The sequence below is a fragment of the Macaca mulatta genome, chromosome 14, assembly GCF_049350105.2.
Source record: "Macaca mulatta isolate MMU2019108-1 chromosome 14, T2T-MMU8v2.0, whole genome shotgun sequence".
NCBI lineage: Eukaryota > Metazoa > Chordata > Mammalia > Primates > Cercopithecidae > Macaca > Macaca mulatta.
The window spans coordinates 3,151,678-3,161,650 of NC_133419.1; the positions used below are offsets into that span (position 1 = coordinate 3,151,678).

The window sequence follows — 9,973 nt, forward strand, 5'->3', positions numbered from 1 at the left end:
GGGAAGAGGTCGGAGCCCTCGGCACAGAGTCCAGGCCATTTTCCACTGCTGCACTTGGCACCCAGCTCAGACCCTGCCAGGAGCCCGGAAGTAAGCACCAGCCACAGCTGCTCTCCAGTGGCTTCTACCCCTCCACACCGCCCCTTCTTTATAAATGACAGCTATAGCCACACCCTGTGTAGGCAGGTGACAACTGAAATGGCCTAATTTTACCTGATTACATAGAAATTCAGTGTTCCAGGGAAGCAACAATGTTTTCCTGTGATTATCCCTCTGTTCGATCATGATGAGATGACTGTGAACTTGGACATCTCGTCTCGATTTTCTAATGTGTAACTTGCTGAAAAAGTCACACACTTTCTCTCATCATATCCTAAAACAGATGAATAATATAGCCAAGGACTGAGTTAGATTTGTTAATTTGACTAATTTGAAATAACCTGGCATTTTGACTGCATAATATGGTCTCAGCCCAGCGATAAAAAAATGGACTTCAAGAGATTCTTCCCCAAGTGTTTCATTTTAATTTCATGTTGATCAAGTTAGTAATTCCGATCAAAGTGGGAAGAAGCAAAAAAAAAATACATTTCCTCAGTTCATGGTCAATAATTTTGTCCCCATGTGGACATTAGTGCTCTCTGGCTTCTCACCAGGGGGCTGGAAAGCTTCCATCTGATAATGGACGGTAATGGATGGATGGTGGATTTGCACAGCGTGTGGTCCCCAGGGAAGATGGTGGGCTGGCAACTAAGGGGATGGGAGCCTCACAGGGCAGCACAGCCCTCTCAGCTCCAGGAGCATTTCCTCCTGAAAATAGGCAGCGACCATGGTTTATAAACTCCCAGAAGGCAGCGTTTCAGCCATCTCCTCTGTTATTGTGTGAGGAACCAGGCAGAGATCTGTAATGACAAGAGAATGAGAAGTGAGTCGATGGGTCAGGGCTCCTCCTGGGTGTAGAGGACAAGTGTGGGGCCCTTCTTCCCATAAAAGTGGGGAGGTGCTTGCATCGGCCTGAATTTATCATTCTGTTCATTTCCCCGAAGCATTCATTAACATTAAGCCCTGAGATGGACAGTTTATAATCACTCTAAATAATTCAGATATAATAAATTATAAGATGTGACTGTGACCTTAGGTAAATATTAAAACAAACAACAACAATAACAACCACCACCACCCAAGCACTGTGCTGTTGCTAGGGCGCCTAGGAAACTGTTTGTCTTTCTCAGGAGAGTCCGTTTATCTGAGGGATAGAATTCAAATGAACTTCAAAAGCATCCAGAGTGTGTGTAAAAGCATGACTGAAAACCAACAGCTATAATCCCTACAATGGTGTTAACATTTATGTTGTCTGGCGGCCTTGGGAGCCCGGCGAGCCCTGCTTCTTCAGGGCCATGAGGCCATGCTGACAGCAAGGAAGGCAAACTCGGGAAGCTGGTCCCCGCAAAGTGGAGCCTCCACCCACAGCACTCCTCAACAGCGGGCTTGGAGGATCCGCATGCCCCTCTGGTGAGTCAGCACGCAGCTCAGTCTCTTTCAAGGCCAAGCCCTGCACATTCTAGCCTCACTGGGATTAAATCTTTATTCACATTTTCATTTTTTATATTATCTATTTTCCACTCCTCTCTCCTCTAAAACTTAAAATCCTATCTCAACGGAAATTAGTGCTTTTTTGGTACAAAACATTTACCTGCCTTCCTGGCAGGAAGTTGAACAAGAGGAAGAGGGAAGAGTTGGCTTAAGACTGAACCCCTGCAGGGGCCACTAGGCAGCTGCTACCCATCTGCACCACTGCAGGGTACAACAGTGGCTACATCTGCAGCCTGGACCCAGGCCCTCATGCACAGGCATCACGCTGGGGAGGAGGCTGCCTCTGGGTTTCTGGCGCTGCTGGGCAAGGTCAGACCTCGAGGCATGTCCTTCTTATCATTGTATTATATACCCTTTCACTCTTTTTTCTTTTATTTTTGAAAATACAGTATGTTGTTATTAACTAGAGGCATCATGCTGCACAATGCGTCTGTTGAATTTATTCCTCCTGTCCAACTGAAATTTTGTATCTTTTCACCAACATTTCCCCAATCTCTTACACCACACCCCATACCTCAGCCTCTGGTAACCACTATTCTTCTCTCTGCTTCGATGAGTTCAACTTTAAAAATTTTCCACAGATGAGTGAGGTTAGGTGGTATTTGTCTTTCTGTGCCTGGCTTATTTCACTTAATATCATGTCCTCCAGGTTTGTCTATGTTGTTGTGAATTACAGGAGTTTTTTCTTTTTAAAAGCTGAATAGTCTTCCATTGTGCAAATGTACATTTTCTTCATTTGTTCATGCCTTGATGGACACTTAGGTTGATTCCATATTTTGACGATCGTGGATAGTGCTGCAGTGAACACGGGAGTCTAGTGATGTCTTTGATATGCTAATTTCAAATCCTTTAGATGTGTATCAAGAAGGGGAATTAATGGATCCAAGTGGGATTGAATACCAGACAGATGAATCATCAATGCCAGTAGGATTTGCATTTCTTTAGAGGCAAAATTGGAGAAGATTGTAGGTTAAACATTGGATCAACATTGGTTGTCAGCATGAGCATGAGAGTTGGGTGAGAGGCAGATGCAGCATGGGGAAGTGTTGATGAGAGAGAAGCAGTCCTGAGTGAGGGCTTCCATTTGTCTGTTCTCACATTGCAGTAAAGAACTGCCTGAGACTGGGCCATTTATAAAGAAAAGAGGTTTAATTGACCCACAGTTCCAAAGGCTGTACAGGAAGCATGGCTGGGGAGGCCTCAGGAAACTTACAATCATGGCGGAAGGTGAAGGGGAAGCAGGCAAGTCTTACAAGCCAGAGAAGGAGGAAGAGAGAGTGAAGGGGAGGAGCCACATGCCTTTAAACAGCCAGATGTTGTGAGAACTCATCACTGTCACAAGAACAGCAAGAGGGAAATCCACCCCTATGATCTAGTTGCCTCCCACCAGGCCCCTCCTCCAACACTGGGGATTATAATTCAACATGAGATTTGGACGGGGACACAAATCCAACCATATCATCAGGGGAGAGCTGGCAACTGTGCTGAAAGCTTCTGAGAGCCCCATAAGCTGAGAACAAGAAAGTGATCACCAGCTGTGGCAATGTGGGTGTAAGTCCTGATTGTGACAAGAGGCATCTCAGAAGAACTACAGAAAAAAAAGGGAACATCAGATTATCCATGTGATGGGAATTAAAGATGTAGACAGTTCTGGAATTATGGCTGAGAATGTGACAAAATAGATGGGACATTAAAAAGAGAGGAAGGTGGAATTGAGGAGGGACCTGTCTGTTGATAATTAAACAGACACCTTTGACAAATCACTCAGATTCTTTGGGCCTCGCTCTTTCCATCTGTAAAACAAGAGTAATCATAACAGGTGATCTATTTTGTTATTGAGAGTTAGATGAAGTAGAGATAGAAATAATATCCTAATGTGGGTGGTAACACAATTTATCTATAGTAGTTAACTGAGACAAGAGTAATGATAAGAATATGGCAATTATTGGAGTAGATGAATTAATATTAGGTTGATGCAAAAGTAATTGTGGTTTTGCAATTAAAAGTCATGGCAAAAACAGCAATTACGTTTGCACAGACCTAATACTTCATTTAGCAGTGTCGTCAAATTTTAATCTTACAACAAATTACATTTATATCTTTGTGATTACTCTTTGTGTAACTATTCAGTTGCTCTCCATCTTATAATTACTAAAACCTCCTAATTCTCAGTGAGTCTTTCCTGGAACCCCTTAAATCACCGTCCATAACCACACTCCCCTTCGCCCTTTCATCTCCACCCCAAGTTTTGGGGTTCACACCACAGCTGTGCTCGGCTTCTTTATATGTGTCTGCATGAAGATACATGCCTCCATGTGAATTCTACCTAATTAGAGCTATGAGATTTTCCTCAAATATGTAAATTCTGTAATTATTTCAGAATTGACATATGGTACACTTTCCTATATGTTTGCCATATTGTTGATATTCATGGGACTAAATATTTTCAGTAATCCCTTAGATGAAAAATTTCAAAATGCATCTGACAAAGAAAAATTGCTCATAACAAATATGAAGCTACAGGTATCTAATGAGTATGAAGTGCTTGTGATTGGAGCCTCCAGCCCCAGCAATCATGCAGGCAAGTCATCCATATTTCACTGAGGTCCTCTTCCTTCAGTTTGCTGTTCCAGCTCAGAGGAAATCACTCACTGGGGTAACTGCCTCCATTCAAGTGGAGGCTGGAGTCTGGCAGACACTTTGTGTTGAGAGAGTGCATCTGCCTCAGGAGGCTCGTCAGGCTGGCCAAGCGGGATTCTTCGGAAGAGACGGTAGCTCCCAGAGGGGCTTCTGTGTGGGTCTTCTGATGCTCAGAAAGAGGTCTCTGTAGCCATTCTGCCGATTCCCATTCTGAAAAAAACTCTGTCAAGATTCATCTTCGTGGTACCAGAAGAGGTGGGAATTGGTGGCTATGCTCACAGCTGTTGGTATCATTGAAGAGGTGGGAATTGGTGGCTATGCTCACGGCCATTGGTATCATTGAAGAGGTGGGAATTGGTTGCTATGCTCATGGCCACTGGTGGCATTGAAGAGGTGGGAATTGGTGGCTATGCTCACGGCTGTTGGTGGCATTGAAGAGGTGGAAATTGGTGGCTATGCTCACGGCCATTGGTATCATTGAAGAGGTGGGAATTGGTTGCTATGCTCATGGCCATTGGTGGCATTGAAGAGGTGGGAATTGGTGGCTATGCTCACGGCTGTTGGTGGCATTGAAGAGGTGGAAATTGGTGGCTATGCTCACAGCCGTTGGTGTCATTGAAGAGGTGGGAATTGGTTGCTATGCTCATGGCCATTGGTGGCATTGAAGAGGTGGGAATTGGTGGCTATGCTCACAGCCGTTGGTATCATTGAAGAGGTGGAAATTGGTGGCTATGCTCATAGCCATTGGTATCACTGAAGAGGTGGAAATTGGTGGCTATGCTCACAGCCATTGGTGGCATTGAAGAGGTGGGAATTGGTGGCTATGCTCACGGCCATTGGTATCATTTAAGAGGTGGAAATTGGTGGCTATGCTCATAGCCATTGGTATCAATGAAGAGGTGGAAATTGGTGGCTATGCTCACAGCCGTTGGTGGCATTGAAGAGGTGGAAATTGGTGGCTATGCTCATAGCCATTGGTATCACTGAAGAGGTGGAAATTGGTGGCTATGCTCACAGCCGTTGGTGGCATTGAAGAGGTGGAAATTGGTTGCTATGCTCATGGCCATTGGTGGCATTGAAGAGGTGGAAATTGGTGGCTATGCTCACAGCCGTTGGTGGCATTCAAGAGGTGGAAATTTGTGGCTATGCTCATGGCCGTTGGTGTCATTGAAGCATGGAGCCAGTGCAGGTGGCTTTTGGCACTGGCTGGTGCACTCTACATGGACCTGGGGGCAGCACGGGTGCGGGCCACAAGTGTGCAGATGCTGTGATTAAAACATTACAGAAAGATGGTGGGGGTAGAGGACTTATTGAGAAATGTCTGCTCCCAGCTCAGCTTCCCTCAGAGCCACCTGGAGTTGGTGCTGCTGGGGGCAGCCGGCTCAGTGGGGAAATGGCTCTGACAAACCCTGAGCCTGTGCGGGGCTCCTCACTGGCTCCACAGCTGCTTCTGGGCCCCCTTCTATTCCCTGTCATGAGTAGTTGGCCACCTCACGGGGATATCTTCCTGTCTATCTGCTCACAAGGCACCACTGGCAGCCACTAGGCACACAGTGACTATATCTAGAATGAATGAGCACAACCTCCACCCATGGCTTGATACAGGATGTTCCCCCACCCCAGAAGGCCCACTCGGGCCCCTCCCAGTCAACACTACCCAAAGGCTAACCCTACTTCTATGGCCAGCAAGGCAGTACCTGCCTGGGTTTGAACAGTGTATGAGGAGTCACACCCAGTACACCCTGGGATGTGAGCTGGGCCTCCAGGAAGCAGACACCCACAGAGACAGGACTGCGAATGTTTATTAAGGAAACACTATGGAAATGAGAGGGAGAGGAGGCAGCACCAGGCACGGAGCATAAAACATGTTGATACTATTCCAAGATATCACGGCTCAGGAGAGTTTTCCAATTGTCCTGTAGGTAACAGGATTTGGTTTATTCCATGTGATCTTCTTTTGCCCAATACACATTTTGTCTTCTATAAAATATCTGTGCCCCTGCTGAATGGATCTGTGGGTGGCTGCATCTGTGTCTGTATGTCATGGAGAATAATTATCTACAGATCACAGATATGTATCTCAGAGGGGAACTGCGTATGCATTCCTACCATTTCCTCATCTCGTAAGGATCTGAGTTTTCATCTTGGAGACAGGCACTTTCCCTTATCTTTTGTAACAGAGATTGGAAATCCCAGGCCTGAGCTGTTACACCCTAAGGTTTATTTAATGAACTTTGGTGAATATCTTTTGCTGATATTCTGAGTGAGAATATTTTCATTTAACCAGTGAGAGGGGTGAGGGTCTAACACCCACCAGCTATTTTGCAAGATTCTTTCTTTATAGGCTTGGTCTCTTAGTCCTCACAATGACCTCATCATTCCTGCCTCATTTATAAGGAAGCTGGGGCTCTGAGCCCCACTGAGAGTTGGTGTCTAGGCTCAGGCAGCAGGGACACAGGGAAAAGGAGGAGTTTGCACGCCAAGCTTGGGAGATGCAAAGCTGGGAGTTGCGGGTGGGAAGGAGAGGGTGCTGAGGATGAGATGATGCCAGAGCAGTTCAGGATGGGCCTTGATTTCCCCACCAGAGGTGGTCTCATTCTGAAGGCCAAGGCCACAGCTCCACTGAACCCGACCCATCCTCATTGTTAGTGAGGCCCTAAAAACTCAGGGAGACAGGGCCCCCTGACAACCAAGTGAAATTTCCCAGACCTCGAGCCATTTACTCACCCTGATCCAAAGCCTTTACACATCCGGGGCACAGCTATCATGTTGCTTTTAACTCCCAGGTAATACCAAATTTTCAGTGCACTAAGACATAAAAAATAAGGTTGTCCACGGAAAAATGAGGGGGGAATTCTAAACAACAGAAGTTTTAAAAGTGTGTTTGATTTCAAGTGTACAAGTCCCATCACGTGTCATCAGAGGACGCAGCAGCTGTCGAGACTACAGAGGCCACATGAGGACCAGCTTCCCTGAGCATCACTGAAGGTCTTCACTGGGAATTGTCCTTGTAGGTAATGAATGGCATTCACTCTTCACTACCTCACAGCCAGGGCACATTTTCTGTTGCAAATATGGAAACTCTGAAACCCAGAATATGAGATCAAGGGCACCATTGGGTGGGGGTGGGGCGATTTTGCACAACACAGTTACCAACAGAGCTGGGACTATGATGAATTATGGAATTGACTTTGTCAAAGAGTTTTCAAAATTGCACATACTAATGTTGGATTAATGAGTTTTCAGTTTTTTCACTTCTGGGATTACAGCAGATATTCTAAAGGTTAATCACCTACCTTATGGCAGAAGAGAAATAAAGTCACGCAAAAAAGAACATCTTACGTATTTTGGAAAGGGGACCCCAGCATATTTGGAGTAAAATGGGTCAGTCAGGGTCCCCTGGGCCATGAGACCCACAGCAGTGGAGCTCAGTGGCATCTCCTCATGTTATTTCTGCAAACAGAACAGTGAACACCCTTCAGCCCTCGGCCCCTGAGCATTTATGGCTTCTGCAGGTGCCACCGAAGATGACCAGCTGGGAACGGAGAAGCCTGGAAGCTCATGGGGAATATTTTGCTTTTGAAAACCTCCACCCAGGAAAGGCACCCCAGAACCCACAGAGCAGAGGCCCGGCCAGGAGAGGGCGCTGTGGGAAAAGGCGAAAGTGTCCTGAAATAGGCAGAGTGAAAATGACTCCAGCATTTACCTTTTATCCATTTCTGATAAAGAGTACAAAGGTAAAAAAAAAAAGGATTTTAGACCAAAAGCTCTGTTGACATTCTATGAAACAAACACCAACCTATTTAATTTTCATAATGTAAATGGTAGATATTTTCATAATTCTTACGCTAATACATCACTTCCCTGATTTTTTTTTGGTAAAACCCAATATTCCTAATGAAGTCCAGAACCATGAATTGTTCTAAATAATTTCTTCTTATTATTGATTACAAGTATACCTCTACGGGAAGTCAGTATACTCACACCAAGGCTAGTTTTCCAGAAGAAAATGCCAAGTGAACAAATTCCCAGGGAAACGATAACAAGCATCCAGGGAATTCCAGGAAAGTCAGGCCGGGTTGAAAACGGTCCGGCAGAACACTGATGACCTGGAATAATAAGAGTTGAAATAATGAGAAGGCTCGATGACATTGACAATATTTCAGTCACAAAGACTCATCCTTAGAAACCCTCAACCTCCTCCAAGAAGTAACCACACCCCTCAGATATCACCAGCGAATTTAACTGCTTCAAGAAGGATTGGAAGTTGACAGTCTCATGTTCCCTGCATGGCTGGTAGTGTTTTTAAGCATTGCAAATGTGGGGTGTCTTTTTCCTTTGGTCTAAAGCAGGGAGGTCCAATCTTTTGGCTTCCCTGGGCTATATTCAAAGAAGGAGAACTGTCTTGAGCTGCACATAAAATACACTAACACTAGAACTAGCTGATGAGCTAAAAAAAATTACAAAAAATCTCATAATGTTTTGAGAAAGTTTACAAATTTGTACTGGGGCATGTTCAAAGCTGTCCTGTGCTGCATGTGGCCTGTCACCTGTGGGTTGGACAAGCTAGGTTTAAAGTAATTATCATTTTTTAAAGTTACTTACTTTTTAAATTGACATATAATATTGGATGTATTTATCATGTATCACACGATAAAAGAATCCCTGTGAATCACACTTCTCTCTTGGATTATGAATGAATGAGTCTCTGCCATTTAAAGATCGCCATAAGTAAAAAAACTGCAATAAAGAGATGATTTCATTCAGAAATAAGTTATCAAATTTTAGTGCTTAATAATAACAAAGTGGAGATCATGAATATGGCATGAATAGTGCGGGAAATCTCTAAGATTCTTGATATTAATTCTATTAGACTCTAATGTGAATGAAGACGAAGGCTTCCCTTGAGTAAGTTCAGATGGCTTCTGATAACATTCCTACATAGATTCCTCAGGATTTAACTGTATGTTCTTGAAAACATCTTAATTTTAAGTGCTTCTTTCAAGATGGTGAATTAAATAGAGATAGGCATTCAACAGGTTGGACTTAGCATATACTGAGTCCGAAATGGAAAAGACTGAGTTAGAGATCTGTGCAACAATGGGAATGATTTCAAAAAACACGGTGTTGAGCAGAATCAGACAGACACAAAGGAGTATCTATGGTATGGCACGCATCTATATACGTGAAATTCCAGAAGAAACAAAATCAGCCTATGATGAGAAAGGGATTGGCTGTGAAGAGGGAGAGTTCACTTTCTGGGGCAACGTAATATTATAGATCTTGAAAGGGGCTTTGGATATGCAGTGTGTGTGCTTTCCAAAGTGAGCAATGTTACACCTAAGATTTGTAGAGTTTGTTCAGTGTAATTCTTGTTTAGAAGAAAATTTTATAAAGAAACACTGAATTCTAGTTAGTATTAGTTTTGCTAAACTATTCATTGGAAGTATGTTGATGTCTCCAACACAGTTGGAAATACATCTAAAATAAGATGGACTGATGGACGGATAGAGGGATGGAAAGATGGGCAGATACATGTTAAGTCATGTTCATTAAAGTGTTAACACATCAATGCTGTATTTACAAACATTTTTATAGCAAAATGTTGATGGTAATTGCCAAAACCACTTGTGTCGTGTAATTTTTTCCCCTTTAAACAAGAGTTCCAAAATAATTATTATTCACGTTCTGTATGTTTGAACAATTTTACACATAATATCAACTGGGTGTTTTTTCTATCACT

At 43.8% G+C, this 9,973-nt stretch overlaps 1 long non-coding RNA gene across 1 annotated transcript; it reads right to left on the reverse strand.

Annotated features, from left to right (window-relative positions):
- Window positions 1–501: 501 nt before the first annotated feature.
- LOC106993164 (uncharacterized) lies at window positions 502–8,339 on the reverse strand. The gene is made up of 2 exons (XR_013403416.1): window positions 6,958–8,339; window positions 502–899 (listed from the first exon to the last, which is right to left on the reverse strand). It is a non-coding gene; the product is annotated as an uncharacterized LOC106993164 (long non-coding RNA).
- Window positions 8,340–9,973: the final 1,634 nt, after the last annotated feature.